Genomic DNA, 26,869 nt, shown 5'->3' with positions numbered 1-26,869 from the left:
TGTCATAAGAGGGATGTAATAAACAAGACTCCATTTACACTGACATCTCACTTTGTCAGGCATTAAGTGGCTGATATTAAATGTTAATGAGGTCTCTGGAAGAGGGAACTAGGGACCAGCCAGTACTGTGTCTCATTCCGTGGCTTCAGGACCAGGTAGAGAACCTCAGTTTTCTCATTTTTTTCTTCCTTCTTGTTTATCATACCGACACCACAGACATGGTTACCATTTACTGACCACTTTGGGACAAGCAGACCTTGTGCTAAGTGCTTTCCATCCAGGTGAAGTCAGCACTCTTATTCCCATTTTGCAGAGGAAGAAGCTGGGTTTCCACTGAGTCAGTGCCCCGAACCAAGGCTGCTGAGTGGCAGAGCTGGGCCTCAGACCCATGCCGTCAGAGTCCAGACCCTGAGCATTGACACCTCATGTCTAGTCACTGGCCAAAGTCAGTCTGTTCTTCCCACAGGGTGCCTCTCCCATCCACCACTTCCTCTCAGCACCAGTCTGGGGTGGTTTCCCTGACTCACAACTTCCCCATCCCATCCACCCTGCATGCCCCAGCCACGTTCACCTTCCTAAAACACCACTTTCTCTGTGTCCTTCCCCTGGTGACACATTGTCAGTTCCTCCCTATTTCCAACCATATTAGGTTCAACTACCTCAGACTGGTCCTCACATTCCTCCCCCATGGGTCCCCCTGTGCAGTTTTTGTGACCTTTCCACCATTCCCAGATGATGAGGTATTGTTTTTCCTCTTCTAAAAATAGTGTTAATTCCTTTTTTCACATCTCTGTGCTTATTGCTTGCAGTTACCTGAAATGCCCTGATATCTGCCTACATCCTACCTGTTGGATACAGCCTAGATATGCTCCTTTAGGAAACCTCCTCTGAAATTCTGAATGTGCCATAAACCCCTCTCTCTTGAGCTGTTGGAGTCCTAACCCAATTTTCCTTGGAATCCCCTTCTCTTGATCACCATTGGCAGTTTCTCCTTTGGCAATTGTACATGAAGCAAGACTGGAAATTCCTTATGACTGTGAGAAATGCAAAATGCTTGTTCCCCAGTGCTGCAAAGAAATATCTCTTGAACATAAATTTAATTCTGTCAGCAAGGCAATTTTTACTTTCTGCAGAAAGGGTGCCCCTTGCAGATGGAACAATGGCAAGAGCACACCTGGACAGGGGAGGGGAAGGAGTTCTTATTCCTGACGCAGAGCCCTGCTGCTGTGTCCTTCCTCTATTGGCTAGGGTTGGACCGCTCAGTCTAAGCTAATTCTGATTGGCTGTTTTAAAGAGAGCGGGTGTATGAGCCAGAGTGGCAGGGTGAGTAGTTCGGTGGGAAAGACGGTTAGGAACAGGTAACTAAAGGGGACTTAGGTCAGAGCATGTGACCAGGCATGACTCAGGTCAAAGCAGGTGACCAGGATGAGTCAGGATGGAAACAGGTGACCAGGGGAACAGATGTGAACTTCTGATTAAAACTGGTGGAAAATGTTGTTTACTGAAACTAGAAGCAAGAGGGCCAAGAGAATCAGGAAGTTAAACTTTAAAATAGAGAATCAGCCGGGCGCGGTGGCTCATCATGCCTGTAATCCCAGCACTTTGGGAGGCCGAGGCGGGCAGATCACAAGGTCAGGAGATCGAGACCATCCTGGCTAACATGGTGAAACCCCATCTCTACTAAAAATACAAAAAATTAGCCAGGTGTGGTGGTGGGCGCCTGTAGTCCCAGCTACTCGGGAGGCTGAGGCAGGAGAATGGCGTGAACCCGGGAGGCGGAGCTTGCAGTGAGCTGAGATTGCACCACTGCACTCCAGCCTGGGTGACAGAGCGAGACTCCATCTCAAAAATAAATAAAATAAAATAAATAGAGAGTCAAAGAATAAGAGAGCTGAACATACTGACATACTGATTCTTTGAAGAGAAACTTGGGGTTCGCTATATTTAATATGACAGAGTAGGGTTCTTTACTTCTGTTGTTGTCTCTGTGCTTAACAGAGGAATAGAAAATAATAATTACAGCTAACATTTACTGAGCACTTCATATGTGCCAGGCACTGTCTTCATGTATTAATTCTTTCTACCTTTACAGTAATCCTCTGTGGTAATGACAAAACTGAGGGACTGAAACCTCAGGTGATTTGCCCAGGTGGTAAAACTGAAATGCAAACCAGGTAGTAGGGATTGTGCCTCCCACTGCACTATGCCACTTTATACCATCCTCAGGTCAGAGACAAGTCACATGTGGGCATGGAGAACAAATCAGAGAACATGAATTCTTTATCTGGAATTTTGCTCAGCTGATAAAGCTCACTGGTTCCCAGCCTTCCTCTAGAAATAGATTCACAGTTCTTCCTTTGCTGCTCAACAGCTGGGGAATTTTGTGTCAAATCCGAATGTTCTGGTTTAGAAACATTTTCTAGTTTTGAATCAGCCTGGTCCAAGTCTCGGTTGGAACCAACTTGGCGTTTGTGTGGCAGATGGAACTCAAGCCCTCACTCCTCCTCTAATATGAGGAGGAGAAACTCAAGCACTCACTCTTCCAGTAATATGACCCTCTTCTGTTTGGTATTAGATGCTTTAATCCTTTCTGGAGCAAGGCAGAGTATAAACAAACAAAGTCAAATATTTAAAATTTTTAACAGCAGCAAAACTTCCATAAGACTCTTGAAAATGAATTCCAATTTGATCATTTTGAGGACTGCCTAGGTTAGCACTACTACTCTGATTCCTGTGTCTCTGTAGCACATTTAAGCTGCTAATTTGAAAGAAATTGCTGGTAGCTTGCATTTGCCCATACTGCAGAATTTCAAATGCTATGGTGTATTTTCCACACTTGTATCCTACTTTGGCCAAGTAGATGTTATACTTTTTTTTTTTTTTCCCTTTGGTAGAATTCAATCAAACTGTCATCATTAGAAACACAAGGAAAAAATCAAATTGATAAAAGACCATTACATTTTAAGATCCAGGATATAACACTGCGTACTTGAGAATCCACTGACTGCTGAGGTCGTGCCTTCTCCACCACATTTCTGACTCTTTCCCAGAATAGGACTTTGTATGGAGTCAGCACTTCATGTTTGTTTATCAGGTGGAATTTTGGGTGCTTTACCTGGCTTCTACAAATAGTGTTGTTTTGGTCATTGAAAGCAAAGCATTCTTTACCAAAGGAAGTGTGGCTGGATTTTCAAACAGTTATGTCTGTCAAGTTAGTCTGGGGAACTTGACAATGCCAGCTGTGGATAGCGGTATGAAGCAAACAGATTCGGATGGAAAAATTCTTACCCAACTCTGTCCAGTTGGGTTTATGAAAAGAGTACCATTATACCAGGCCTCCTTTGAACAAGAAAGGAAATAGCTTATGTCCTGTGAATACAAAGTCCCACAGGAGCGTGCCCTGACTTTCCTTTCCAGCCTCAACTTTCACCGCTGCCCAGCAGGGATGTGGTGCTCTGGAGCACTCACCTGCCTGGCATTTTCCACGTATTCGGTGTCCTCCTCCAATCCATGCCTTTGTTCTTGCTCTCCCTCCTAGAAATACTCTTCTCCCCCAGTTGGCCTAGCTGTCTCCTGGCATTTTCTAAGGCCCAGACTAAGAATTCTTTTTCCCAGGGAACCTTCCCTGACCACCTCCCTTCCAAAAGTGAAATGCCATTTTTCAGTGTTTCCAGAATTTGCTGTTCATGACTATCCTGTTACACTTGGCATTATAATTATCAAGGTGTCTTTGTCTCCAGCCAGCCTGGGTGTTTCTTGATCCCTGTATCCCTAGCCTAGTACACTGCCTGAAATCAGTGCTTAGGGGCCTTGTTAAAAGAAGAAACGGCAGGAGGGGAAGAGTAGTAGATAAGTGATATTTCACAAGGGAAAAGGAGAAGCTATAACCTGTCTATGAAATCCCCAAATATGTCCCGTTCTTTGTTGTCATCCTCTTTTGCTTTTCATGAGGGAGTGTTTGCCCTAAGTGAAAAGTAAAGCCCACTTGTCTTTAGGGACATGTTATGCATGCGGTAAGTCTGACATTCCCAGCTGGGTGTTTAACCAGCCCACCACTTGGGTGTTTTATAGTAGTGTCTCAAGAGGTGTTATCTCCCTCTTTTAGGTCTTTGGAGAAAAAAAAAGTGATCAAAGAAACCAACTCTGGTGGGGGCAGTTAGAGTCAAATCATGGTTTTAGTGGATAACAAAGGGGACAGAATGGAAATGGGGTATGGATGATGATAATAAGAAGAATGTGCTTCAAGGCCTCCTGGCTGTTTTTGCATGCAGCCATCTTTCATATCCCTATAAGATAAAATCACTGTGAAGGGTCATAAACCACTGTCAGAATATTTGACAAGCCCCACAGGTAGTTGTTCTGAGCTAGTAAAAGCATCTTAATTGGCCTAAATGACAACAGTTATGTTATAAATATCTAGAATTTATGACCTGAGAAGGCATAATCACATCTTCCATCAGTTAAGTTTGCATAGGAGCAGCTTGAGGATTTAAGATAGGGCCGCAAGTTGGGGAAAATCTGATTAGCTTTAACTTTATGACAAACACAGAGCTAAGTGAATCGGAGTGCTTTCAAGTTCCTGATCCTTGGGAGTTAAAGGCAGTGGTGTTTCAGAGTCGGTAAAAGCCACCCAGTTCCCTCTGTGCAGCTGCCATTTTATTGGCCTTGTAAAGTCTCCCGTACACTGTGACAAATCCAAGACCATATACCTGCGAAGAAGAGATGTTTTAGATTATGGGGCGCAAAGGAAGCAGACGGTGGGGTTAGAGGGTGAAAGCCTATGTGTTTATGCTGAGCCTTCTCCGGAATGTGCAGAGTCATTGTGAAAAGCAAGTCCGTGCTGCTTTAGGGCTCACTCCCGGGTCTGATGAGACACCTCATTTTCTGTGGTAATTGAGGAGACGAAATTCAAAGCAGGATTTAAAAATTGAGTTTATACATCTAAAACACCCCACACATCTTTCATGTTAGTTGGAAATTACACTTGGATTTTTAAAATATGACTCATTTCCTGAATTTTTATTATGGGGGTTGGCGTTATTATCAAGAGTACTACTATATCTAAAGCAAAAATCATAACAAAGCCAATCCATGAAAGGACGGGTGTTTTAAGAGCCACATTGTAGAGATAAATTTGATGTCATTGATCAACCAGGTCATTGCCTGGGGACTCACTGGTCAATGGTGTAGAGTCATCTTTGAGGTAAAAGGCAAACAGTCAACTTAATCCCAATTCGCAGAGCTTCAAAGGTGAACAGTCATTTTGCTGGGCAATGAAGAGCTCAGGTTATCTATTTAATGCCAAAGTCTGTGAAGTCAGTGATATTTCTTTAATGAATTTGAGAGCAATCCTTCAAAGAAACCTTGATTGAAACCCCTAGAGAGGCCAGTTGTCTTTGAACTCAAGAGATGAAGTTTATCCTAGATTAACCTGATCTTTCGGTTTGCCCTGTCTTGTAATGTAAAGACAGAGTTCTGAATTTTGAGAGAAGCATTATGGTGCTTTGGCAGGCATATCCAAATCTGATGTGTTTATTACAGCAATGTAGGAACACTTATAGTTTCGTCGGTAAGGAGGTCTACCAATCAAAGGATCCATTTTACACATGAAATTTTTTATGTGTCTACCATGTTCCAACAGTTTCTGAAGATCAGATGGGTCCCAAAGTATATACTCAGTTTGTTACTTCTCAGTGGATATGAAACAAAACTTCGGTTTTGGTTTTATCATTATCGTACTTTTCACTGTACTTTCATACCCTTAAACCTTGCATCTCTCAAATCCGGAACTCTGTGCCTTACGGTGTGGAAGAAATAGGAAATCTGGAAGTGATTATGAAATTATGAAGTAGGGAGATGCAGAAATGTGTGGGGATCAGTGTACAAATGCATAAACCCTGATGCACACAAAGCCTGGTGTGAAGGACACATCACTTTGGATCGGAACTCTGCTTTTACATTTCAGCATAACGCAACCTAGCATTTGCCTTGTGTAGTGCTTGGGAGCTTTTGGTGTTAGCAGAATTCTTTTCTAAAGAAATTCTTTTGGATTTCTTCAGAATTTGTCCAGTTTCCAGGTTCCAATAGGAAAAACATGGACAAGGTTTTAATAGAAAAATAGTACTCCAGATTTTTCAGTTGGCAAGCACTCTACTTAAGAGCTGTCCCTGTTTTATTAAGTGGTACAGGTTAGCTTAATAGGCGAGTCCTCGACATTTGTACCGTGATTCCAGAAAAGAGAGACACCTGGGTCTCCTGGGGAAGACACCTGTTGGGATTTTCAGCCCAGTTTTGGTTTTACCATTCCATTCTCATCTCATTGGAGACTATACTTGAACAACAGTTATATGTGCTGTTATAAGGCAAGACCAAATCCATTAGTGTTCTCTCCTCCTGCCTCTTTGAGAAAGGGTAGCTGGGTCTTCCCATGATGTTGTTTCAGATGTGACTCTTTTCCTGTTGATCAGGACAGTAATGATGATGGTGGGAATGTTTTGTTTTTATTCAATTTTATTGTTTTGCCTTAGTATTTTAACATTGCTAAAGGCAATACATTTTTCTCATTAAACATTTCAAATAATTCAAAAATCTTGCCAAAGAAAATAAAACTCCCCTCTAATCCACCATCCAGAAATACTAACATTTTGGTGAACTATGTATCTTTCTAATTTTACTATATATAGCCTCTTAAAAAGAATGGGATTATATTATAAATGTTTTTATAATCTGCTTTTTGAACTTAACATTGTATATTGGACACCTTTCCACATTAATAAATATACACCTATGGAATCATGTTTATAGTTACAGAGTATAGAATTTTGCATTCTTTAGCCAGTTATTAATGGTGAACTTTAGATGTTTTAAAATGTTCCCTAGTAGAATTCCCTAAAGCTTTCTGGGCTTAACCTTTATTTCCTTATCCAATGATTTCTTTGGAATAAATTCCTAAAAGGAAAGTTGCACATTAATATTGATAAAGATTGTGAAATGATCTCCCAGAGGTGATGCTCATTCATCCTACTTTAACGCCTTGAATGGCACCACCTCTCTGTACTTATCCCAAGTCTCTTTGTTTGGTATTGCTTTGCTTTCCCAATTTGACTTCAATAGGTAAAGAGCTCTCTGTATTTTTCTTCTGGGTAGTAGGGTACAAACCAACAGAAACAACCAACACGCTTAATTTGCAAGTCGGTTCAGGGAGAGATGAAAAATATCTTTGCAGAAGTAAACACCAATCTTACAACTGCCCGTATGATACACCCCATTTCCCCCACCACCGAGATTTGTATAGTTTCTCTCCTGTCAGTATAATGCTCTAAAATTTTAGAGGTTTCAGAATGGGTTGCCTATCCCAGTTTCCTTGTGAAAACTATTTTCTTTATTGTGAGTAAAGATTTCTGGGCCTTGGTCAATAAAAGAGAAATGGCCAGTGCTAGAAAGAGTCAAGTGGCCCCACTTCTTTGCTCCAGATCTTAAAAACACCTAAAACAAAGCTCAATTAACAGGTTAATTTTTGCTGATCATACGTTTTGAATCTGGGACTTCTTGGCCATTTGAGAGGTCTGACATTCTGGGCCCTTTTATCCTTTTATTGGTGAATTCACTGAAGTGTAGGCAGACAGAAAATGTTCAAGTGGCAGGCAGATAAACTTGTTAAATCCCTGGAAGTCTTTCCTTCCTTGCTCTGGGAGTTTATCATCTTGGCAGAGTTAAAAGGCAATTAGGCCTGCAGGTCTTTGCTGGCTTGTTTATTGGTGGTTTACACATGGGTGTTGAAGAGACAGGGCCATATTAAACATTCTGATCCTGCTGGCCGGAGGGGAATGAGACCTCAGCCCAACTCGGTAAGTCTCCTTGAGAGACAGCCTTGCCAAAACGCTGGAGGAAAATCCTTTCAATATAGTACGTGTGCCCCACCATGCTCATTGTTGGTGGAAAATTGGAGTCGGCTCGCTTCATGCTGTGTTCCATTTCCTGGGAAATGGTTTTATGGAAGGACATTTGATGAAAAAGTTCATTCCTTCTGTAATTGTTAGCTGCCCCTGTGGTGTGAGTTAAGGTAGAGGCGCACTGGAAATGTTCTTGCCCCAAATCTCTAGGGCAAGCCCATGCATGAGAAGGGAAGGCTATCAGTTTGAAAGTGGGTGAGGGATAGATTTCCATGAAGTCCTCTGGTCCCTCTGAGTTCTCAGAGTCTCCCCAGCCAGGCTGATCTTGGGCAACATTTGTAAAGGAGGTAGGTCTTGGGGTTTTGCAATCACTTCTTCCTTTTCTCATATCCTGCCTTCCATCTGCAAAGCCTACGGGCTGCCTCCATGGGATGAAGATCCAGGGTTGGAGTCATGCCTAACTCCTTCACACCCATGTGTTAGTGAAGTGATATGGCTCATCACTTCACCTCCGCCCCTGTTTTTCACAGTCAGCTTAGGCACTCATCTTAATGCAACACGTGAGAATTGCCAGGGCTCAATTGGCTGGACTCAGGGGTCAGGCACTCCTGGATTCTACTTCTGGCTCTGGGTCTAACTGTGTGCCTTGAATTTCTTCTCTAATCTCAAGTTTTTTCTATTTGTGAAATAGGGACAAAGCTAGTCCCTACCATGCTGGTTTGTTGAGAGACAAAGTAATACATGGAAAGTGCTTAGCGTAGTGCCTGGCACTTTAAAAAAAAAAAAAAGCACAATAAATGGTAGCTCTTATGATTAAAATGTGCTTTATTTGTCTAACACATATATGTAAAATATGTATTATGTATATGTATATATCTGACACACATATATGTAGTAGTATATGTATGTGTATACATTTACACAGTCCAGTGACAATTATATTTTTTGACAAGATGTAGCTATTTTTGTTTTACCAGTCTAGGGGTGTTACTGAAATATAAAAACCTATCTGTATAAAATGAGAAAATCCTTGCTCAGGTCCAGAATACTTGGAATGTAAGGACTTTCCGTTTCCACAACTGGCCATTGTGCTCAGCGGCCAATGGAACTCCTTTCCTAAGTGGCTGCTACTTATCCAAATCTTGGTTCCTCAGGAATTAGGCACCCTGCCTTCATGTTCTCAACTAAAGAAAACACAACAGATAACTGCAGCTTTTATTCCCAATCTGACCTTTGATGTTCTGAAACTCTTTTGCCATAGTGTCTTGCCAGCATCTGCACAAGGACTTCCTCTAGCCGAGTAATGTGGTTCTGATTAAGGACATCCTATAAGACCCAGGAGGATGGCCTGGAAAGGAAACCAGCCTGAGACACTAGAGTGAATTTCCATGCCTCAGTCAGATATATGATATTAAAGACCAGAAGGTATATGGAGTTTGTCGTTGGAAGACTCAGAAACAAAATTAAAGCAAATGGCTGACAAATTGGCTGTCTTTTATGCAAAGTTGACAAGTAAGCTGCCTCTTACCCGAAAGAGGATATGGAGAGCCCTCCAGCCAAATGGCTCGGCAGGCAGTCAGCAGGCCTTTTGAAGTTCCTGCTCGCATGCCACTTTTAACAACAAGGCCTCTGCTGAATTGCTTCCTCATAAAGACATGGAAACTTAATTTTCACCGAAAATATCATAGTTCCAACAATGATCATTCATTCCTCTCCTTAGTGCATGCAATATTGGGTAAAATACCTGTGTTCTGTACAAATGAGGTATTTTTTTTCTCCTTACAGTTTTATGAATTAGGCTATAAATATTAAACCTCACTTTATTTCACGGATGCTAAGACCTTTCTCTGGGGCCGGCTAGGCACTGGCTCACTCCTGCCATAGTCAGGAGGTGAGGTGATTGTGACCAATAATGGAAGATTCTATTTGCTCTCCCTGGTTTCGTGGAGGCTCCAGCCACAGGAGGAAGGACAAGAGGGCTGTGCAGTGGGCAATGGCGTTTGGAGAGCTTAGAGTTTCTCTATCAAATATCTAAGAATCTACTCATCGTTGTAACTCTAATATGATTTTCTTGTTAATCTCTGTCAAGCCATGAAATCTGATATGTTAACCATGACTAAGCCATGAAATTTGTCAACTTTGTCTGTGATTTACACAGACTCTGGGTTTTTTATTTTTTAAGTCTTAACACAAAGCGTAGAGCAGTACTTCCCAGTATGCTTTTCCCAGCAGGCAGCTGGTATCCTATGACAACAAGTAAGAACAGAGTGTACGCATTTCTCTTGCTGTTTCAAGGACCAAGGACAGATAAGATAAAACCTAAAAACGAAATAATATATTTTTCTTTGAGGTGATAACTGTGAACATAGTAGACTTGCTTAAGCATCAATAAGTATCAAATAAACATCCAGAATAGTTTTATGGTTCATATCATTGGGTGTGATAACACACTTCCTTAAAGTGGTAGATTATTTGTTTTTGAGAGAAAAATGAGTGAATAAAACCTGTTTGTTTGGCTTTTTTAGTGGTACGTGGTATAACTTATCTCTTCAACATAGTATGAGCATGAGCTGTGACTTGAAATCCCACTTTGCTGTTGGCTAGATGGGTGAATTTGTGTAAGTCATTCAACCTTTTTTCCCCACTCAGTCTTTTCTTCTAAAAAAATGAGGAAGATAATATTGGAGCCTACTTTGTAGGGGCCTCTAAGGCACTGCAGAGATGCCATCTATAAAACTCAGAGTGAGCACATTTGTCCTTTATCCACTTGGTCTACTAGTATCATTGGCATAATAGTATATAATGATATAATAAGTCATTGCGTATCTTTGTCACCCAAAGGAAAATTCATATAATTGGGAAAGGATTTTTTAAACATTTTGCCAGAGAAAATGTAGGTAGTTTTTGACAAATCATTATCATACCTGTAGACAGTTTTTCATATGAAGGAAGGAAAGCAGCTCAAATGAAGGAAGGAGAGCAGCTCAAAGGAAGAAAGAAATGTTGCAGAACTGGAGAGTAGTGAGGACTGGGATGTCTTTCTCTCCTGTCCCTACCAAATGTCTTTTTTCTTTGGACTCAGAGAAAAAGAATACCCAGATCCTCCCCAACTGACGCCTGGTTTCTACTCTTTAGAATCTAGAATCAGATAATCAGATGGCTTAAAACTCAGAGTATTTTGGTGACTTTGAGGACCATGTAGTATAGTGATTTTAAAACTTTCGTTTTTCCTACAAAATTTGTGCAGTGCTTCCGGTCCTAAAAGAGTCCTTCCCAGATACCTTTCCAGTAGATCCATAGGATATAACTTGTGAAAACAGAGTCAGGCTAATCTGTTCATTTTATCAAGAGTGAACACAAGTCTATGAAGTGTGGGCAAGTTGCTCCAGGTCTTACCACTGATGGCCAAAAGTAGCAGCCATGTCTTCTTTTTTTTTTTTTTTTTTGAGACGGAGTCTCACTCTGTCCCCCAGGCTAGAGTGCAGTGGCGCAGTCTCGGCTCACTGCAAGCTCCGCCTCCCGGGTTCACGCCATTCTCCTGCCTCAGCCTCCTGAGTAGCTGGGACTACAGGTGCCCGCCACCTTGCCCGGCTAATTTTTTGTATTTTTAGTAGAGACGGGGTTTCACCGTGTTAGCCAGGATGGTCTCGATCTCCTGATCTCGTGATCCGCCCGCCCCAGCCTCCTACAGTTCTGGGATTACAGGCGTGAGCCACCGTGCCCAGCATCTTCTTCTTCTTCTTTTTTTTTTTTTTTTTTTTTTTTTTTTGAGAGAGAGGAAGTCTCACTGTGTCTCCCAGGCTGGAGTGTAGTGGCGTGATCCCGGCTCACTGCAACCTCTGCCTCCTGAGTTCAGGCAATTCTCTTTGCCTCAGCCTCCCGAGTAGCTGGGATTACAGGTACCCACCACCATGCCTAGCTAATTTTTTGTATTTTTTTTCTTAGAGATGGGGGTTTCACCATGTTGGCCAGGCTGGTCTTGAACTCCTGACCCTCAATCGATCCACCTGCCTTGGCCTCCCAAAGTGCTGGGACTATAGGTATGAGCCACCAAGCCCAGCCACAGCCATGTCTTGAGTTAGTCAGTTCCCTTGCCATTATCCTCACTTCTTCACTTCCCACACAAACAGGAGGAAGAGAAAAGCAAGGCATAAGAATCCAGGATGGTTTTAATCAACTTGCTCAGGCTCTTGAACCCTTGAATGAATGTTCCATGAACAATGTCATGGAAGCTATGAAACCTCTCCCACCTAAATAAAATTACCTGGAAAATGTTGTGAACATGTATACATGCATTTTCCTGTGGTGAAGGTTCACAGCTTTTATCAGATTCTCCCAAAGAAGTTTGTGACACCACCCCCCAAAATGGTTAAGAATGATTTCCCTATAATTTGTGCTCCTAAAAGTCACCTTTCCAGTTCTGATTGTGAGCTGCAAGGTTAACAATTACATCCACTTTAGCCTTTCAAGGGAAATGTAGCATATAATCCTACGAGTGTCTGAGGTCCCAGGCTTGCTTGTAAAACAGCAATTGGGTTGTGAATTATTCAGGGTGTGTCTGTAGCTTAGTTCTCAACTGGTATTCTAACTGGAACTAGGTTCTGACCATCTTAGAACCCAAATGGTTCAAAACTAAGAAAATAATGCACGTTTATTTACAATGCTCCAGAAAAGTACATTTATTTCGAGACATGCACATTCATTTATTTGGTTAATTCTGCTTTGGTCCTGGATTAGGGTTGCCAGATTTCACAAATACAGGACATCCAGTTATATTTGAATTTCAGATAAACAACAAATAATTTTTTAGTAGAGTTCTTGGAAGGGAGAAAAATGGATCAGCCTTGCAGATGTAGAAAGAGCTTTCTTTTCAACTCTAGAACATTTGCTGCAAAAATTAAGGGAAGTTTACTGTTACAGCCGCAGGGTCTTTTGGAGATAGTAGATACATTCTAAAACTGGTTTGTTGTGATGGTCGCACAATTCTATAAGTTTACTCAAAATCCTTGAACTTTACACTTAACATGGATGACCCTGATGGTATGTAAATTTTGGCTCAGAAAAGCTGGCAAAAAAAAAAAAAAGGTAAAAGAAAAATTAAGGGATCACTTTATGCCAACTGTTGCTTAATTTTTAATGCTGAGCTTCAAACTACTTTAAGAATATGGCTACCATAATTCTGCTCCTCAGAATAAAGTATATAAGCATGAACACCAAATTTTGCATAACATTTCTGGACCTGCTGAATAAGTACGTGATAAATAAGGAATGACATCTCTGGATACCAACTTCTAACTGAACCAGGAGTCCACACACCATTAAAATCCTTTTCTTGATGCTGGGAATAAGGCTTATCTGGGGCAAAAGCAAGAGTTGCTGTTTTGGAAAGTCTTCTTCAGTTGTTGACTATGAGAGTGACCTCTGTGACACCTGCCACCTTGAGACTGCCCCTCTCTCAGTTCATGCTGAAAGGACATGGGGAGGACAGTACTTGTCTATGGTGTACATAGAGCCTCATTTTTGGGATAACTTCTTTAGTACAGACAACAGGTTCACAAGCCAGTGTGTAGACTCAATCAGGAGGCACCTCCACCAAAACACACACAACTCATTCTCTTGTTTTAGTGCCAGCTGAAACTAGGAAGTGGGCTGCGCTTCTCTTTTATCTCTATTGACCTACCCAGGTATTCTGAGAAAGACACTTGACCAGGATGAATGGTTCCAGTAGAGAGGGGCTGGGATGGGGTTTCTTAGCCACAGGAAGAGTATTCCCTGAGAAATTCATTCTCTAACAAGATTTGAGGACTACTCCTTCAGATTTAATTACTAGACTCCAGAAGGGACAGTCCTTTATACAGCTCATAAGAGTCACTGTCGACCTCTGCTAGACCGTCCAGACAAGTACTTCTATTTTTCTATTATTGTTCTAAATGTTAGCTCTTTATCCAAATGAAACAAAACGCCTAAAAGAACTAGGGGAGGAGAACCAAGGCCCCTCAGAGACACCTTTATTCTTGCTCTTTCTCCTTTCAAGACATGGTTGCTCCCTAGGCAGTCACATTTCTCTGGTGATGGAGAGAAGGGAGGGCAGTCGGAGATTGAGGGGACAGCATGGTACAGCCAAGACATGCTGATAGCTGGAGGGGAGGCTGCCTGGGATCTGAGGAAGCAGTGATGTCCCAGCTCCAGTCAGCTGAACTCCCTTAATAGGCCTCTCCATCTCTCCAGGCATTAGAACTTGTAGAGAAAGAAACTGCTAGAATCCAAATCTTTTCACACAGTGAGGCCCCCAAACAGTCCAGCCTTCACACACAAGCCAGCCTGGTTCTCCTGACTGACTTGATCAGTACCTCAAGGTGCACAGATGTCTGTGCCTGGAAACAAAGCCTCATTGGAACCCCACTATTCTGGAACTCTTGGGCTGGTCTCAGCCAGCTGCCTGTGTGAAGATACAACTAATTAGCTCATGGAGAAGACAAACTAACTCAAAGCCCTTCTTCCCGGCCTAACAATGCTTATATTAATTCAATAAATTCTGTCTTCTCATTCAAACCAATCCTGAAGGAAGGACCTCTGCCAGCTCACACTTAATTACTGCTGGCATTTGAAAGCAAGTAAATGCCTTCCCTTGACAAATATTCTATAAATCCATCACTTTTGCTTATTTTAAATGACTTCTCCCACATTTGTCCAAATAAGTGAAGCTTTACCATTTTTGGCTTTTTTCTGCAGAGTGAGTGAGTTTTAGGCGTTTACTGGAAGGATCATTTCTGATGACACCAAACCTCTTCCACATTTTTAGCTTTGGGTTTTGAATCCAGGAAACCCAGCACTAACCTTAAAGTTCCATTTTCTTTTTTTTTTTTTTTTTTTTTTTTTGAGACGGAGTCTCACTCTGTCGCCCAGGCTGGAGTGCAGTGGCCGGATCTCAGCTCACTGCAAGCTCCGCCTCCCGGGTTTACGCCATTCTCCTGCCTCAGCCTCCCAAGTAGCTGGGACTACAGGCGCCCGCCACCTCGCCCGGCTAATTCTTTTTATTTTTTTTTAGTAGAGACGGGGTTTCACCGGGTTAGCCAGGATGGTCTCGATCTCCTGACCTCGTGATCCGCCCGTCTCAGCCTCCCAAAATGCTGGGATTACAGGCTTGAGCCACCGCGCCCGGCCAAAGTTCCATTTTCTTACTTGTGAAAGTGAGAAGCTGAGTACCCATGCTGGAACTCGCCATATAGATGCCTCACTGCTTTTCAGTTCTGTTTCTCCTCCATGTCTTTTTCCTCTTGCCAATGTTTAGGTAAAATTATTTCTATTTGATACATTTTTCTTTACTCTGGTCCTTAATGGGTCAAGTCTTATGTGGCTTCACAGCCCTGACAGCGAGTAGTATTGCTATTTTGGAGTCAAGGTCTCAGTCTGTCGGCCAAGCTGGAGTGCAGTGGCACCATCAGGGCTCACTGCAACCTTGACCTCCCAGGCTCAAGGATTCCTCCCACCTCAGCCTCAGCCTCCAGGATAGTTGGTACTACAGGCTCATGCCACCATGCCTGGCTACTTTTTGTGTTTTTTTGTAGAGATGGGATTTCACTATGTTTCCCAGGCTGGTATCTTGGAGTTTCTTTAAGTCAGTTCTCCTCAGGGAATATTTTGCATGTCTCTTGTAAAGTTCTAAGAAGGGCAGTGGTTCCCTCAGTCTCACAACATAATACTACAAGGAATTATGTTTTTAAAGATGCTATCAGCAGTGGTTTTTAACCAGGAAATGGGGAACTGGGAAATGAGGGGGGATCTTGGCCCCCATCCCTGGTCATTTGTCAATGTCCACGGAGATTTTTGGTTGTCCCCTAATGAGGAGTGCTAATGTAGTGGGTAGAGGCCAGGAACATCCTACATTGCACAAAGCAGTCCTGATGACAAATCATTGTCTGGCTCAAAAGTTCAAGTGTCAAGGCTGAAAACCTTGAATTAGAGGAATTCTTGTTTTGTTTTTTGGTTTGTTTTTTGCTCTCCCTCAAGTCCTGGGATAAAGAAAAGAGAAAGAAAATGCCCCCATGTTGATGAGTGTAAGCGTCCTGATCCTGAGTTCTTACATCCCACATAGATCCAGGAATTGGAGAGCACCAGGGTACCAGCGAGCAGGGCAAAGTGCAGGGTGGAGGCAGATCTTCTGAGCTCCAACAGCTGTCTGAGCTCCAAGGAGAGACAACTTCGACCAAAGCAGAGGACCAAAAAGTTACAAGGATGTTTAGTTTGTGATAAAAATCATTTTGCAGATTAAAGTGCTTCCTCTTGCCCATAAAATGGTATGTTCTTTAAATAACTCAAAAACTGGAGGCATTTAACTGTCGCAAGCAGGAGGCAGGCCTCGGAGCCACAGTGGATTGATTCCATCCTCGAAATGGAGCATACCCAAGCCATAGGTGGCGCTCTTCCTGCTTTCTCCAGTGTGCTTTTGAATAACCCGTGTTTTCAATGCCCCTACTCGCAGCATGAAGGGATGGGGAATAGAGGGTGTTTCCTGGAACCAGTTTCTCCCTCCACATCTCTGGGCTCCATTCACCCTCACTTCCTCGGTGGAGCATGATGCCTGCTCAACTTCCAGTCTTACCTCCTGTCACTCCAAGTACAGTTAGGCAGAGGTCCCACAGGCCCCGCAAAAAGTGCCAGTGTTTCTCATTGGCTTTGATGGGATCATGTGCTCATCCTGAACCAATGCTTTGGTTAGGGGAGAAATGCTGGAAGCTGATTGGCTGTGGTCTAACTTAGGCCACACCCTCTGAGCTGCAGTGGAACCTTTTGCCATGCAGGTGAATTAAGTAAAAGTGGGGGCACATGTGTGGCCTCAAAGGGAAATTAGGGTAAGAGAGTCACCCACACACCATTCGCTCCATGGTGACTTTAAATTCTGTGGTGGAAAACTTAGGTCTTGCCCTAGCCTTGCTGTTAACACTAGCTGCTTGGCTTCGGATAACTTTATGACCCTCCCTGCCTTCTTTTCCTGTCTGCAACATGGAAATAATCATTCCATCAGAGTGGTTATAAAAAATCAAGCAATTATCTTGGGATATGGGAAGGATTGGGCAAACAAATAGTGATGGTGTAGATGGGAATGAATCAGTTCAGCTTCTAGAGTCTCAAAGAATCTAGACCAGCTACAACCCAGCCCGCTAGTCCATGCCAGCCTTCGGAAGCCAGTGTCTAAATTTATCCCAGTTCTCATTGTTGCAGGTCAGTGTGGGAAATCTTCTGAGGTCAATGATTGAGGTAATTGACTTGCCGTATCTTGAAAAAGTCTCTGTTAAATGACATAATTGGTTTTAATTATGTAATTACAGCACTTAAAGTGTGGGGGTGAAAGGTTACTATTATATTTGGAAGTGAGATCCCCAAATGAAGCAAGCGTGTTTAGGCCAACGTGTCTTCGAATTTCTCATTTTATTTTTTCAGAAGGAAGCCAGAGGGGGCTGGCCTTGGCCCTGGTGATTTGGGGATGATTATCTTGCATGAGGTAGTGGCAGGGCTGATCGCGGCACCATAGGAACCTTTGTGAAGAGAAGGAAAGGGCTTCCGTAAAGACCTCTTTGCGATCTGAAGTTAATGAGCAGTGGGAACTCAACTGTCAGCAATTGAATCTGATTGGGCAGGGTAATTATATGATTGCCTCTGGTGTTTGCACATGCACGGGGATATTTTTATTGTAAAAACCTAATTGCTTACTTACTTGGTGGAGGGAAAACCTAAACAAAATTTGTGTTGTCATAGGTTAAGAAGATACCCTTTCTTTGTCTCTAAAAACGCGGCTTGCTCTGGGTGAGGGTTTTGTTTCTTTTTGATTTCAATCAAAGATGTCGTTTGTAGGACTTGGATCATATGATAATATTAAAACAGAAAGCTACTTTGGACTATGTGTCTTTGGTCAATGACCACATGCTTTCTACCCAGTCTTAAGCCATCCTCTCCAGTGGTCTCTTTCATAATGCAAAGGTAGCTAGAATCCTGGGGATTATTCAAGCTGCTGGGACAAACCCAAGACTTTGGGGGTTTTTTGTTTTGTTTTTGTTTTTTTCTTCCACGTGGAGGCCCCTGACAAGATTGGCTTCATAAGCTATCTGGTTTCCCTTAGTTGCATAAGGCAAGTGGGAGGTATCATGTCTGTGATAGCCTTTTAGACGTCAACACCAAGGGTAAGAAGAACAAAGCGCTCCCCCTGCAATTTCTCAGGGACTTGGAGGAAAGGAAAGGGCAGAGCGGGCTCCCGTATTGTGATACCAAACTGTGATCCACCTTCTTGTCTGTTTCAACAATCTCCATGAGGATGGCATCTCCCTTACCCCTGATGCTGGTGCGCAGAAAAGATTGTTGCAATTGGGTCTATTCCATAGCAGTTCAACTCTGCATTATTTTTTTTCTCTCTTCTCATAGAAGAAAAAAAAAAAGCTATTTTCTAAGTTCTTTCGTTTCCTGAGATCTCACTGACAGAGGTCAAAATGCAACTGGATTGTGGGCATTGGCGGAGCACCAGTTCCTCCTGTAATCAGGGCTGCAGACTCCAAAGCTGGGTGCTCTGGTTGGATGTAGGATTACAGGCTGCAGAATGGTTGCGAACAAAGGACTTTCAGCCCTTTGGACCAGCCATGCTCTCTGTCTCAGGAATCTTGCACATGCTGACCCACCCCAATCTTGGCTGGCTAACTCCATGGGTTCTCCAGGCTCAGTGTTACATGTCACTTCTTCCCAGGAAGCCTTCCCTGTTCACTCATCCCCAGTCTGGGTTGGCTGCCTTTGCTTTGTGCTCCATGGCACCCTCTAGGTTTCCTTAGCTGCTGTCCTGTAACTGCCTGTCTCGTCTTTCTCCCACATACCCCATAAGCTCCATGGGGGCAGGGCCTGTGTTCCTATTTGTCACTACAATATCTCCAGAGCTTGGCACCATGCTTAATGAATGTGTGTAGAATGACTGAATGAGGAGAGGAATGGTTGCTGGTTTTCCTAGGAACTGTGGTGTGTGCTGTCCTGGTTTCCGTGCCCTTGCTGTTAATACTGCTTTCTTGTTGCTTATAATTTTCATTGTCCCAGATGATCCAGCTCTGTCGGAGGCACGTAGGCACAGCCAAATCTCATGCTGTACATTGATCATCTGTCCAACCTTTGCCTAGAGTGGGAGCCCCCAGTTCCTTCGAGATCCAACATTACCTGTCTGTAAAGAAGAAGAGGAGGAGGGAGACAGCGGGGAGGATCCAGTGGCAGTTTAACACCAGAGCAGGTCCAATGTTTACTTTTACCCTTTTGGAGGTGGGTAATGGCAAATGCTGGGTGCTGGGTTTCAGAGAGACTCTGCATAATGAGCTTGGATTTGGGGGCTCACACGTACTTTATATTTTGCTAGAGTGTAGGGGTTGCTATTTTTGTATTTAATTCACAGCCAGACTGTTCCATGATTTCCACCAGTGTAGAACAAGAATCTAGGTCCATCATCCACGTGATGTAAATTGTTGTGTCAGCCTCACGGTGGCCACACACAGTGTTGTTTGGTTCTTGCTACATGGACAGAGAGGAAGGTTGGACATTCGTTGCTACTTAGTCACTATTATATTTACTATTTGCTTTTCAAGGCCATGATTTTCAACACTTTTTCTTGTTTTGATTTTGTGGCTTTTGATGTTTTGAATCCTCCTCTACCCCCCAGCCCAGCCCAGTGGACTTCTTAGACCATGAGATCCTGAGTAACTACTCAATGAATAGGTGAGATTTCACTAGCCCTATATGATTTTGGGTATACCTAACCAGCTTCTTCCCTAAGCAGAATATGAACCTATGACTTTACAGGCTTCAGGCCAGAGAGCTTCCTACTGAACCCCTAAACCCCAAACCATCATAGAGTTTGGACTATCTGTTGTTGATTGGCCTGCAATCATGATTTCTGAGTAGATGGACATTGGTACATGGAAACTGAAGCCTCACGTGTGACAGAAAACAATAAACCCACAGAGACCACAGGGCATTGGCCTTATGCTTCTTGTGTAGCCGTCTGTACTCAACTTTCCTAGGTCTGACTTTTATTCTCCTCTGTTAGCTCTGACTCTGTATTTACTTTGCATTCTTGAGTTGCATTTTTGCTTTGGCATAATAAGCACCTAAGTTGAAATCTTTGGGGTTCCTCCTAGGAAGAGAGTTTGAATCTACTTTTATAGTAGATGTGTTCATCAATGTTGTGCACTTTGAACCAAACACAATGAGCCATGGTGAGTTTTATTCCTGACTTCTAAGGATATTGTAGTCTAATTTTCAGTTTTGTTTTTTTTTTTTTTTTTTTTTGAGACGGAGTCTCGCTCTGTCGCCCAGGCTGGAGTGCAGTGGCCGGATCTCAGCTCACTGCAAGCTCCGCCTCCCGGGTCCACGCCATTCTCCTGCCTCAGCCTCCCGAGTAGCTGGGACTACAGGCGCCCGCCATCTCGCCCGGCTAATTTTTTGTATTTTTTAAGTGGAGACGGGGTTTCACTGTGTTAGCCAGGATGGTCTTGACCTCCTGACCTTGTGATCCGCCCGCCTCGGCCTCCCAAAGTGCTGGGATTACAGGCTTGAGCCACCGCGCCCGGCCTAATTTTCAGTTTTGGAATTGAACCAAGAGATGCCTCACCACCTCATATTCCTTCTGGATTGTGGCAGTATTGTAATAACTGCCTACAGAAGTAAATCACATACTTTTGCAATAAAAATTTCTTTGAGTGACACTTAATTTTATAATTAAACTTGGCAGTGCAGCCTCTGAAGTGTCTCATCTCGCCTAATCACAATGATCTATTTCCTTTCAGAGTGCTTCTGTATGCAATGATTAGTCCTTTTTGTTATCACATTCTAGATTAAAATGAATAATTTTTGTTTTTTTTTTTTGAAATTTACAAATAAAATTTATTTTGGAGAGGAAGGGATTTTATATTACTGATTAATTGATCAAATTTTGAGCTCTTTCTTGAGACAAAACATGAAAGTTTGACAGTTTTCCTTTGAATAGCAAATGAATATCTTTTAAGTATATGTATTTTAATTTAGAAATATTAATGTGAGGGACTAACCAAACATGTCTGCATATATCGTTAGTTGGAGAAGCACATATCTATTATAATTTATTGTGAAACAAAATAAGTAAAATAAGTAATTTGATGGCCAAATCAACTGGCAGACTAGAATGACCTTTGTAGGATAGTTGCTACTGAGTCGCTAAACAAAAATTAAATGGTACGAAAAAGTTGCACAGAGAATTGAATGATTAACTCTGCCTTGTAAAGACAGTTAATGTTCTTAAGAAAGGTAACACAAGGTATTAGGAGGCAAGAGTGTGGAAGCTTTGTGTAAGGATCCTTACCAACCAGGGAAAACTAATACCACTAATTATCCTTTTACTCTTTATCCTGGAGTGCTCAGTATGTGAAGAAAATAAATGTCCTGTAACACATAGCTTGGAAAGGACAGAAGATAAAAGTTTAAAAGACATCATAGTCTTCAACTGCATAATGAAAACCAAGCCTTGCTGAGGTTAAATTTTGACTATTCTTTTTAGCTCCACGTCTTTCAAGGCCATTGTAACCTGACTGAGATATCTTTTGATCTTATGCCTAATGCTAATAATAATTTTTATATCACACTGTTATTTTCAGAGTTGTGTCACTCAGATAGAATATCAAGCAGCGCCTGTCGTTTAGTGAGTAGTACACAAGATATAGGTCTTATTTTTAATACCACAGTTTGTGCATCACCTGAGAAAAAAAGCTGAAAGCATTTTAGGATAAAACATTTCAACATTTCAGGTAGAAGCTCTCTCAAGAAATAAGAGGTACCTGATTGAAAAAGCTGTGTTACAAGCTGAAGACCAATAATTTAAAACAAACAAACAAAAACCAAAAACAAAGAGACGGTAATAATAAACTACCTGGAGATTAATAATTCAGAGGCCGATGGTAGTGATTCTAATAGGTATAATGTGAAGTGAGATGTCATAAACCAACTGAAGCACCAGAGATGTCAGATGATATAACTAATCCACCTGGAAAGGGAAGACGTAGGAAAGAATGGGGAAGTTTTGCTTTAAGCATACCAGATCTTTAGTGAGAGTTACAGAGCATTCACTTTCTAAAGCAGAAGACAGAAAATTTAAAATATATAAACGATTTCAGAATGACTCAGTAATAAATTAGTGATTTAACTTGGGCAAGATATTTTAAGCAAACTGATCCTCCTTGACACATAACAATCAAAACTAATCAGAAGATTGAGAGAGCCTTAGGATTTGATTTTATTAGATTGTGTCAAAATGTTATATGTGTATTTTTCATTTTCTGTGCTCTTAAAATTTCTAAACGTTTGATTGGGCATGGCAGATCACGCCTGTAACCCCAGCACTCCGGGAGGTCGAGGTGGGCAGATCACTTGAGGTCAGGAGTTTAAAACCAGCCTGACCAACATGGTGAAACCCCATCTCTACTAAAAATACAAAAATTAGCCGGGCGTAGTGGCGCACACTTGCAGTCCTGACTACTAGGTAGGTTGAGAGGAAGAATAGCTTGGGCCCTGGAGGAAGATCCTGCCGTGAGCCGAGATCATGCCATTATACTCCAGCTTGGGTGATAGAGTGAGACTCCATCTCAAAAAAAAAAAAAAATTCTAAAAGTTAGCTAACACTATAGGAAACGGAAATGGAAAAGTAAGTATGCTTAATGACAGAAGAAAATTAATCAATTTTTAAATAACCACTTTTCCTAAAATCATATTTATAACCCAAATATCTTTCAAGGCCTAATTCATTTTACAAATTCTACAAACACCTGTGTAATTGTCCAGTTAATTACATACTATATGTATTTTTATCCCTGACTCTATTTTGTCCTGCTCCCTTAGATGTTATTTTTCTTTTTTTTTTATTTTTCTTTTTTTTTGCATTATTTTTATACTTTAAGTTCTAGGTTACATGTGCATAACGTGAAGGTTTGTTACATATGTATACTTGTGCCATGTTGGTGTGCTGCACCCATCAACTCGACAGCACCCATCAACTCGTCATTTACATCAGGTATAACACCCAATGCAATCCCTACCCCCCGCCCCATGATAGGCCCCGGTGTGTGATGTTCCCCTTCCCGAGTCCAAGTGATCTCATTGTTCAGTTCCCACCTATGAGTGAGAACATGCGGTGTTTGGTTTTCTGTTCTTGTGATAGTTTGCTAAGAATGATGGTTTCCAGCTGCATCCATGTCCCTACAAAGGACACAAACTCATCCTTTTTTATGGCTGCATAGTATCCATGGTGTATATGTGCCACATTTTCTTAATGCAGTCTTTCACTGATGGACATTTGGGTTGATTCCAAGTCTTTGCTATTGTGAATAGTGCCACAATAAACATACATGTGCATGTGTCTTTATAGCAGCATGATTTATGATCCTTTGGGTATATACCCAGGAATGGGATGGCTGGGTCATATGGTACATCTAGTTCTAGATCCTTGAGGAATCGCCATACTGTTTTCCATAATGGTTGAACTAGTTTACATTCCCACCAACAGTGTAAAAGTGTTCCTATTTCTCCACATCCACTCCAGAACCTATTGTTTCCTGACTTTTGAATGATTGCCATTCTAACTGGTGTGAGATGGTATCTCATTGTGGTTTTGATTTGCATTTCTCTGATGGCCAGTGATGATGAGCATTTTTTCATGTGTCTGTTGGCTGTATGAATGTCTTCTTTTGAGAAATGTCTGTTCATATCCTTTGCCCACTTTTTGATGGGGTTGTTTGTTTTTTTCTTGTAAATTTGTTTGAGTTCTTTGTAGGTTCTGGATATTAGCCCTTTGTCAGATGAGTAGATTGCAAAAATTTTCTCCCATTCTGTAGGTTGCCTGTTCACTCTGATGGTGGTTTCTTTTGCTGTGCAGAAGCTCTTTAGTTTAATTAGATCCCATTTGTCAATTTTGGCTTTTGCTGCCGTTGCTTTTGGTGTTTTAGACATGAAGTCCTTGCCCATGCCTATGTCCTGAATGGTATTACCTGGGTTTTCTTCTAGGGTTTTTATGGTATTAGGTCTAACATTTAAGTCTCTAATCCATCTTGAATTAATTTTCGTATAAGGAGTAAGGAAAGGATCCAGTTTCAGCTTTCTGCTTATGGCTAGCCACTTTTCCCAGCACCATTTATTAAATAGGGAATCCTTTCCCCATTTCTTGTTTCTCTCAGGTTTGTCAAAGATCAGATGGCTGTAGATGTGTGGTATTATTTCTGAGGACTCTGTTCTGTTCCATTGGTCTATATATCTGTTTTGGTACCAGTACCATGCTGTTTTGGTTACTGTAGCCTTGTAGTATAGTTTAAAGTCAGGTAGCGTGATGCCTCCAGCTTTGTTCTTTTGACATAGGATTGTCTTGACAATGCGGGCTCTTTTTTGGTTCCATATGAACTTTAAAGCAGTTTTTTCCAATTCTGTGAAGAAACTCATTGGTAGCTTGATGGGGATGGCATTGAATCTATAAATAACCTTGGGCAGTATGGCCATTTTCACAATATTGATTCTTCCTATCCATGAGCATGGTATGTTCTTCCATTTGTTTGTGTCCTCTTTGATTTCACTGAGCAGTGGTTTGTAGTTCTCCTTGAAGAGGTCCTTGACATCCCTTGTAAGTTGGATTCCTAGGTATTTTATTCTCTTTGAAGCAATTGTGAATGGAAGTTCATTCCTGATTTGGCTCTCTGTTTGTCTGTTACTGGTGTATAAGAATGTTTGTGATTTTTGCACATTAATTTTGTATCCTGAGACTTTGCTGAAGTTGCTTATCAGCTTAAGGAGATTTTGGGCTGAGACAATGGGGTTTTCTAAATATACAATCATGTCTTCTGCAAACAGGGACAATTTGACTTCTTCTTTTCCTAACTGAATACCCTTGATTTCTTTCTCTTGCCTGATTGCCCTAGCCAGAACTTCCAACACTATGTTGAATAGGAGTGGTGAGAGAGGGCATCCCTGTCTTGTGCCAGATTTCAAAGGGAATTTTTCCAGTTTTTACCCATTCAGTATGATATTGACTGTGGGTTTGTCATAAATAGCTCTTATTATTTTGAGGTACGTTCCCTCAATACCGAATTTATTGAGCGTTTTTAGCATGAAGGGCTGTTGAATTTTGTCAAAGGCCTTTTCTGCATCTATTGAGATAATCATGTGGTTCTTGTCTTTGGTTCTGTTTATATGCTGGATTATGTTTATTGATTTGCGAATGTTGAACCAGCCTTGCATCCCAGGGATGAAGCCCACTTGATCATGGTGGATAAGCTTTTTGATGTGCTGCTGAATCCGGTTTGCCAGTATTTTATTGAGGATTTTTGCATCGATGTTCATCAGGGATATTGGTCTAAAATTGTCTTTTTTTGTTGTGTCTCTGCCAGGCTTTGGTATCAGGATGATGTTGGCCTCATAAAATGAGTTAGGGAGGATTCCCTCTTTTTCTATTGATTGGAATGGTTTCAGAAGGAATGGTACCAGCTCCTCCTTGTACCTCTGGTAGAATTCAGCTGTGAATCCATCTGGTCCCGGACTTTTTTTGGTTGGTAGGCTATTAATTATTGCCTCAATTTCAGAGCCTGCTATTGGTCTATTCAGGGATTCACCTTCTTCCTGGTTTAGTCTTGGCAGAGTGTAAGTGTCCAGGAAATTATCCATTTCTTCTAGATTTTCTAGTTGATTTGCGTAGAGGTGTTTATAGTATTCTCTGATGGTAGTTTGTATTTCTGTGGGGTCGGTGGTGATATCCCCCTTATCATTTGTTATTGCGTCGATTTGATTCTTCTCTCTTTTCTTCTTTATTAGTCTTGCTAGCGGTCTGTCAATTTTGTTGATCTTTTCAAAAAACCAACTCCTGGATTCATTGATTTTTTGGAGGGTTTTTTGTGTCTCAATCTCCTTCAGTTCTGCTCTGATCTTAGTTATTTCTTGCCTTCTTCTAGCTTTTGAATGTATTTGCTCTTGCTTCTCTAGTTCTTTTAATTGTGATGTTAGAGTGTCCATTTTAGATCTTTCCAGCTTTCTCTTGTGGGCATTTAGTGCTATAAATTTCCCTCTACACACTGCTTTTAATGTGTCCCAGAGATTCTGGTATGTTGTATCTTTGTTCTCATTGGTTTCAAAGAACATCTTTATTTCTGCCTTCATTTCGTTATGTACCCAGTAGTCATTCAGGAGCAGGTTGTTCAGTTTCCATGTAGTTGAGCAGTTTTGATTGAGTTTCTTAGTCCTGAGTTCTAGTTTGATTGCACTGTGGTCTGAGAGACAGTTTGTTATAATTTCTGTTCTTGTACATTTGCTGAGGAGTGCTTTACTTCCAATTATGTGGTCAATTTTGGAATAAGTGCGATGTGGTGCTGAGAAGAATGTATATTATGTTGATTTGGGGTGGAGAGTTCTATAGATGTCTATTAGGTCTGCTTGCTGCAGAGCTGAGTTCAATTCCTGGATATCCTTGTTAACTTTCTGTCTCGTTGATCTGTCTAATGTTGACAGTGGGGTGTTGAAGTCTCCCATTATTATTGTATGGGAGTCTAAGTCTCTTTGTAAGTCTCTAAGGACTTGCTTTATGAATCTGGGTGCTCCTGTATTGGGTGCATATATATTTAGGATAGTTAGCTCTTCCTGTTGAATTGATCCCTTTACCATTATGTAATGGCCTTCTTTGTCTCTTTTGATCTTTGATGGTTTAAAGTCTGTTTTATCAGAGACTAGGATTGCAACCCCTGCTTTTTTTTGTTCTCCATTTGCTTGGTAGATCTTTCTCCATCCCTTTATTTTGAGCCTATATGTGTCTCTGCATGTGAGATGGGTCTCCTGAATACAGCAGACTGATGGGTCTTGACTCTTTATCCAGTTTGCCAGTCTGTGTCTTTTAATTGGAGCATTTAGTCCATTTACATTTAAGGTTAATATTGTTATGTGTGAACTTGATCCTGCCATTA

General features: G+C 41.7%; 1 protein-coding gene and 1 pseudogene across 2 annotated transcripts in view; both read left to right on the top strand.

Annotated features, from left to right (window-relative positions):
- ERC2 (ELKS/RAB6-interacting/CAST family member 2) overlaps nt 1-26,869 on the top strand; it is a 1,016,559-nt gene that overhangs the window by 877,482 nt on the left and 112,208 nt on the right. Inside the window, exon 18 of one of the 2 annotated variants that reach the window (XR_004059350.1) lies at nt 18,963-19,149. The exons of the other annotated variant lie outside the window; for it this stretch is intronic. The gene's annotated coding sequence lies outside the window, so the exon portion shown is untranslated. The remainder of the gene's footprint in view (nt 1-18,962; nt 19,150-26,869) is intronic. 2 annotated transcript variants of the gene reach the window in all.
- The window catches only part of LOC104676517, a 138,235-nt pseudogene that overhangs the window by 41,973 nt on the left and 69,393 nt on the right, over nt 1-26,869 (top strand).

This window comes from Rhinopithecus roxellana, chromosome 1 (assembly GCF_007565055.1).
Source record: "Rhinopithecus roxellana isolate Shanxi Qingling chromosome 1, ASM756505v1, whole genome shotgun sequence".
In the NCBI taxonomy this organism is placed as follows: Eukaryota; Metazoa; Chordata; class Mammalia; order Primates; family Cercopithecidae; genus Rhinopithecus; species Rhinopithecus roxellana.
The sequence above is the reverse complement of the archived record's forward strand: the minus strand, read 5'-3'. Positions and strand labels throughout refer to the sequence as shown.